Genomic DNA, 7712 nt, shown 5'->3' with positions numbered 1-7712 from the left:
ACTGAGGTATAACATTCTTGTCTCCATGTAGTCTGGAAGACCTGGCCTGTTATTTGGCCAGGCACCTGTCTGAAGTCCTCCTTAAGAGGCGATGTTTGTGATTGTTTACATTTGTGCTAAGCAGGGAAAGTCCTTGATTAAGGCAATTGGCGGAACCCAAGGGATATGCAATCTATCCCCCGCTATTCTGTTGAGTCGTCCCTCTGCTCACACCACTGTGTTGATGCATTGGGACACAAACCCAAGATCTTGTACAATGTACAGTTGTGTCAGAGTCTCGAGTGTAGAAGGGTTCCCACATTCTGGACCCACCCTCCTTTGTCTGAAGCTCCCCCTGACCAGGGATAAGAGCTGTGAAGTCTCATCTTCACTCACCTTTCATCAGCTTCACCTTAGCCCCTCAATGGCAAGGTTAAGAGCTAACCTTACCCCGATACAGAGGCTTGTTTGTTGAGGTTGATATGACCCCTCGACTAAAGCCTAGGCCTGATATTTGAGCCCCTTGTTGGTGTGTTTATTTCATGTTGTATATGTTTGTGTGGTGTGATTGTATCCCCTAGGTTTGCTAGACTCCGCGTAGTCTCGTTCGCATGTCAATTAAGGTAGCACGGTTCCTTCGTATAGGACTTCCTTTCTTGCTTGAGCTTTCCTAAAACACAAACGAACATTATCCCCTCTTAAGGATACGTCAACTCCTTCTACTACAGGTGAGTAAGTCTCCAAAGGTCGATCATCAGGTAGATTGCGTAGTGACGTCGTCCACTTAAAAAACACAAACCAACAGGAATAGTTTAGCCGAACTACGGCAACTCTGATTCTCATGTCCAGATGAGATACGTAGGCACGAGATGCGATGTCTTGTCGAGTTTGACTAACAACTAACACTAATGCTTTTCTCTCGCCCTCGTTGCGATTGAGACCTCCCCTTTCTCTTGCCCTAGTTGCAATCGAGACCCTTCTTCTTCCTGTGTCTTGTTGTGTGCTTGGAAGCTGATGTAAGTCCATCGAGTGGCGTTCGGGTTCTAGTGTGAGTTCGTTTGGTTCGGATGCTGATGTAAGTCCAGTGATTGGCATTCAGGCTCCACGTTTGCCTTTGCCTGTATTTGTTTGTGTGCGTGTCAGCCGAGCTACGGATGCTCTGATTCTCCTTCGTCCAAAGGAGATACGTATGCATAGGATGCGACATCCTAGCGAGCATGTGTCGTTTCCCTAGTCCGAACTACTTAGACTCTGATGTCTATGCTTGATAGACTAAGTAGGCCCAGGATGCGATATCCTGCCGAGTCAGTTTTGTTTATTTCTTGTGTCTCTTTCAGCCAGTGTTTGTGTGTGTGTGAGCAGTGTTTTAGCAACCAATTTTCTTTCCTATTGTGCGTGGATCCCGTCGAGTACGACGGATGCGTAGGGGTGCTAATACCTTCCCTTCGCATAACCGACTCCTGATCCCATTCTCTTTGGTCGCGAGACCATGCTTTTTCCAGGTTTACTCTGAGCGTTTCCTTTCCCTCTTTTGGGATAAATAACGCACGGTGGCGGCTCTGTTGTTTCGTTTTCCCGCCGGTTTTTCGCGTAATGCGACACCAATCCCTAGGTACTCCTTGATTGGTCCTAAGATTCGAAGCACTCTCCCACCACCTCACAGCAGGACCCTGCATCATGTGAAGCAAACACAACTTTATTCTCTTCACTACAATGCACTATTTGAAAAATCCTCTCTATGTTGGTTACCCACTCATGAGCCTTCACAGGATTTAATCCACCATGAAACTCAGGAGGATTCATGCGAAAGAAATCTCGGAAACTACCACCTGCAGCTTCTTGTAGGACCCCTTGAGGATGAAGACCACCATTCAACTGTTGCATCATCTGATGCATGAATTGGTTTTGTTGCTGTTGCATCTGTTGCACAAACGGAGGCCATTGAAAACCTTCACTACCACTTGGCGGTTCTGAATCTGAATTCTAAGTTCTAGGTCTACCACGACCTCTGCGTTTGTCAGCCATGATCCCGAATTTCATATAAATAGAATTAAGTTGATCAAGCTCAATACTATGAATATTACATCAAGGATAATAATGACAACCCACATATGAGGCAGAAGGAATACTTATAATATCTCATGGCTAGGTCGAGGATACGACCTGCTATGATACCAATTGTAACACCCATATATAATATATGTCTAGAATGCATATTATACATAATGTAATACTGGTACTAAAATACATAAGCGCCTAGCGGCAACAGTGTACATATTACATGCACAAAAGGAAACACTACATGGCACAAAATATACCCAAAGGTGCCCAAAATAAAATTTTCATCCTGAATGACACAAGATACTTAGATGAAAATTTTCACCTTACAAATCATGAAGAATGTCTAAAGGTTGCCTATGTGTCTAGACAAGGGTAACACAGTCCCTCTCTTGTTTACAATTCATACATTAGCGTAAATGGAAACTGCCCACATAATCGTTATCACTGAAAGGTTTTGTAGTATCACATGAAACTTTTTCACTCTGATAGAGATAATATGTTGCTAGATAGCATTCACTACTTATTATGTAAAATATTCGATTAAATATAACTTACAATATTAGGGGATTATGCTAAACAAAACATACAATAACAAATTGATTTAAAAAAAAAAGTTAAGTATAGTCCATGGCGCAATCTTACAATGCACTTGTGATAATTAGATAACTATAGTACACCATAAGGTACAATATATTTAATGGAATGTGATACACCGTAATGGAATATGTGTTTAAATGGGCTTGTTCAACATGGCAGCCCACGCAAGTGGTTATATAATCAGAACTCTTGTGCTTAAGTAAATTATTGTTGACAATATTTTTTTTAAAAATCTAAATTTTATGCATGATATGCAGCATCTTTATATCTGTTTTATCTCATACCTCAATAGTTTTAAACTCCCTAGAAATTTAATATAAATTCATTGTGTGGTATGTGGTAAAGATTTATTAGGTCCAACAAATATCTAAGAAGAACATAAATACCTATGTAAAACATGTGCATGAACATTTATTCAACTCATCTATTTCAAAATATCAAGCGAATCCACGATTGGGTCCATAGCTCAGTGGTAGAGCATTTGACTGCAGATCAAGAGGTCACCGGTTCGAACCCAGTTGGGCCCTATTGAAATAATTTATTATTTTTATTCCACACGTTTACACTAGTTTAATTTTGTCACTTTAAATTTTCATTGGAATTATCTCACTATATTCTTAAATTCGTTCTTCTTATTATAATTATACTCTTCACCCAGCATAACAACATTAACCATTTAATTTGTGTATATTTTTACATTCATCCATACTATATATTTGAATTTATTTAAATTTAATAAAATAACTTATGAATTTTTTAATTATAATCAAAACTTATTTAGTTCAAATACCGAAGCTCTTTTTTATCCCACGGTAAAAAAAAAAATCCTCGTTGCACATAAGTGTAATTATTTCTAACAAAGTAACCTTTTAGAAATAAATAATTTTTATTCAAAAAAGTAATCAACTAAATGATTAATTGTTAGGAAGGAACATATTCCAACCTTATATGAGACATGAAACCACTTTCACTCATTCTTCATTATGAAAAATGATATTTCAGCTTATTTTCATGAATTTGCGAGTATGAGACAAATATTGTGTGCAAAGAGTCTTATAAAATGTGATAAACATGTATTTCAATATATAAATGTTGAACCATATATTTTGAATACAAAGTTTTATGCGTATGTGTGACATCTTCCATAAATTTGTTATCCCCTTCCATTTTAATTTTATCCTCAATAGAAAATTCAAAGGTAGTTGCAAGATACGGTTAGTGTGAGCTCTAGGGGACAATAATTTTATAACAAATTGGTATTTATATTGTATTATCTATTAGTAATATTAAGAGACTTCTTTATTAAATTTATTTTCCCAAAGTAATAAAATCCCTATAGTAACTTTTATGATTAATTTAACATTAAGTATAACTTAATTGTGCGTCCACCTTAAGCATTAGAACATTATTATTCAAGTATTTGTAGTCGCACTTTAGTATGAAATTAGATATCATTTAAGCATAAAGACTATTACATGGATAGAATGGTGATTACATATCTCTGATTATGGATAAAGAGTTATCGAAGTTTCACATATGTAAAAATATTAGGTATAATATTTATATTTGGCTGACAATTAGTGAGAATAATACTTAAAGTTATATGTAAGTGGCATAACTTATTCTATTATTGATAAAGGTGTATACCACCCCTTGACTTGACACCTTTATGGACCCTAAATTTGGAGTCGAGTACTTTATTTCCGTTCATACAATGTTTGTAATATGATGACAATACAAAGATTTGATGGGTAACCATAAATCATCCTGAATGACACAAGATACTTAGATGAAAATTTTCACCTTACAAATCATGAAGAATGTCTAAAGGTTGCCTATGTGTCTAGACAAGGGTAACACAGTCCCTCTCTTGTTTACAATTCATACATTAGCGTAAATGGAAACTGCCCACATAATCGTTATCACTGAAAGGTTTTATAGTATCACATGAAACTTTTTCACTCTGATAGCGATAATATGTTGCTAGATAGCATTCACTACTTATTATGTTAAATATTCGATTAAATATAACTTACAATATTAGGGGATTATGCTAAACAAAACATACAATAACAAATTGATTTAAAAAAATAAGTTAAGTATAGTCCATGGTGCAATCTTACAATGCACTTGTGATAATTAGATAACTATGGTACACCATAAGGTTATATTTAATGGAATGTGATACACCGTAATGGAATATGTGTTTAAATGGGCTTGTTCAACATGGCATCCCACGCAAGTGGTTATATAATCAGAACTCTTGTGCTTAAGTAAATTATTATTGACAATATTTTTTTTAAAAATCTAAATTTTATGCATGATATGCAGCATCTTTATATCTGTTTTTGTTGGTGCAAAGGTAGAATGAATGATGAACGGAAATATTCTATTAAGAGAATGAGGGCTACAAAAATGATAAAAGTTACAATGATTGTCACCCTATTTATAAGCTAAAACTAGGGTTACTAGAATAGGATAAAATACTAAAATACCCTCTAACAAACTTAGGGGCTAAGAAAATAGTACAACTAATAAATATGAATTACTTCTAATACCATCCCTTAATTCATATTCCATCAAAGCTTGTAACACCAATTCCATCCCTTAATCTGAGAAATTGATCAGTCTTGATAACTTTCGTCAGAACATCTGCCAATTGTTTCTGAGTGCTGCAGTGTACAACTTCTAACACTCCCCTCTGAACTTGATGTCTCAGAAAATGATACTTGGTCTCAATGTGCTTGCTTCTCCCATGCAACATTGGGTTTCTGGCAAGATTGATTGCAGACTTGTTGTCAATCATCAGCTTCAGAGGTTTGTTTACTTTAATCTTCAGATCCTGCAATAGATTCAGAATCCACACAGCTTGGCATGCAGTAACAGCACCTGCAATGTATTCAGCTTCATAAGTTGACAACGCCACAACAGGTTGCTTCTTGGAACACCAAGAAATGGGACCTCCCAGAAATTTGAATAAGTACCCAGACGTACTTCTTCTGTCAACTCTGTCTCCACACCAATCAGAATCTGAATAACTCAGAAGTTCTGACTCATCCTTTCTTCCAGAAGGAAATAATACTTCATACTTCAGAGTTCCCTTTATATACCTCAGAATCCTGACAGCAGCTTGGTAATGGGACCACTTAGGTTTACTCATGAACCTACTAACCATCCCAACTGAATAGCAAATATCAGGTCTGGTATTGCACAAATACCTCAGAGAACCAACCAACTGTTTGAAGGTTGTAGCGTCCACATCCTTTCCATCAGAGTTAGAATTCAGTTTCTGATTTGTATCAGAAGGTGTGACAGCAATCTTACAATTCTTCAGATTAAATCTCTTCAGAAGTTCTAATTCATACTTGAGTTGATGCAAAATAATACCTTTCTCAGAGTATCTGAACTTCATCCCTAGAAAGTATGTCATTTTGCCTAGATCAGTCATTTCGAATTCATTCATCAGAACTTTCTTGAACTTGGCTATCTCTTGTTCAGAACTTCCAGTCAGCAGTATATCATCAACATATAAACATACCAGAGTCATATTTCCTTCAGAAGTATGTTGAACATAGACACCGTACTCCATCTCACATTTCTGAAAGCCTTGCTTCTTGAAAAATGAATCAATATTCTGATTCCAAGCTCTGGGCGCTTGTTTCAATCCATATAGAGCTTTGTATAATCTGCACACCATCCCTTCCTGATTCTTTTTCACAAATCCAGGAGGTTGTGACACGTAAACTTCTTCTTCTAATGGACCGTTCAGAAATGCAGATTTTACATCTAAATGCATCAGAGGCCAATTCCTGTTAGCAGCTATTGCAATCACCATTATGATTGTTTCATGTCTTGCTACAGGTGCAAACACTTCAGAGTAATCCAGCCCAGGTTTCTGTAGAAATCCTTTGGCTACCAACCTTGCTTTATGTTTGCCAATTGAACCATCTGGCTTTAACTTCTGCTTAAAAACCCATCTGACGCTGATGGCTTTCTTGTCTTTTGGAAGTTCTGTCAGCTTCCAAGTCTTGTTTCTCTCTATAGCATCAAGTTCTTCTTTCATGGCCTTCAGCCAGAGCTTCTGCTTAAGAGCCTCTTCTGTACTTATGGGTTCAGAGTCTACTAACATGGCACACTGAATAACTTCTCCTTCAGAGTCTACTTCAGTGTCTTGCAGCATGTCAAATTCTGCATATTTTCTGGGGATGTTTCTGATTCTTTGTGGTCTCTGAACTTGTTCAGAGTCTTGAGCTTCAGAGTTTCTAGCTTCAGATGGTTGACTTCCTCCAGAGCTTTGACCATCTTCAGGGGCTGGCATATTTCCAAAGTCTGAATTGCCACCAGAATCTGGATTACCATCAGAGCCTGGGTCATCAGAGTATGGATCATCAGAGTCACCTTCATCTTCTGAGTCTTCTTCAGAGTCAGAATCACTATCAGAATCAGAATCAACGTCAGAGTTTACTCCAACTTCAAAAATTCTTAACTCTGGCCTTTCTTCAGAAGTTCTAACATCATAATCAGATTGAGACTTATCCCAATTCCAAAATTCTGATTCCTTCACAATCACATCTCTGCTGAATTCAATTTTGTTGGTTTCTGGACAATAGAGCTTGTATGCACCTGTACTGTGGTACCCTATCAGAATCATCACTTTGCTTCTATCATCCAGCTTCTGTCTTCTGGCTTCTGGAACATGTTTATAGCAAACAGAACCAAACACCTTCAGATGACTAACACTTTGCTTATCTCCAGTCCACTTCTGTATTAGAACTATTTCCTTCAACTTCTTCGTAGGACATCGGTTGAGTACATACGTTGCAGTGGCAATAGCTTCTCCCCGGAGCTTCTGAGGAAGCTTCTTCTCCTTTAGCATGCTTCTCACCATATCAAGCAAAGTGCGGTTTCTTCTTTCAGCAAGACCATTGTGTTGAGGGGTATAAGGAGCAGTAACCTCATGCTCAATTCCATTCTCCTCACAGAACTTCTGAAACTCTTTGGAGTTATACTCACCTCCACCGTCAGTTCTAAGAATCTTCAACTTCTGACCACTCTGATTCTCAGCCTTCATTCTG

General features: G+C 37.5%; 1 non-coding gene across 1 annotated transcript; it reads left to right on the top strand.

Annotated features, from left to right (window-relative positions):
• Window positions 1-3092: 3092 nt before the first annotated feature.
• On the top strand, window positions 3093-3164 carry TRNAC-GCA (transfer RNA cysteine (anticodon GCA)). The gene has a single exon. It is a non-coding gene; the product is annotated as a tRNA-Cys (tRNA).
• The last annotated feature ends 4548 nt before the right edge of the window (window positions 3165-7712 follow it).

This window comes from Lathyrus oleraceus, chromosome 5, assembly GCF_024323335.1.
Source record: "Lathyrus oleraceus cultivar Zhongwan6 chromosome 5, CAAS_Psat_ZW6_1.0, whole genome shotgun sequence".
Classification (NCBI taxonomy): domain Eukaryota; kingdom Viridiplantae; phylum Streptophyta; class Magnoliopsida; order Fabales; family Fabaceae; genus Lathyrus; species Lathyrus oleraceus.
The sequence above is the reverse complement of the archived record's forward strand: the minus strand, read 5'-3'. Positions and strand labels throughout refer to the sequence as shown.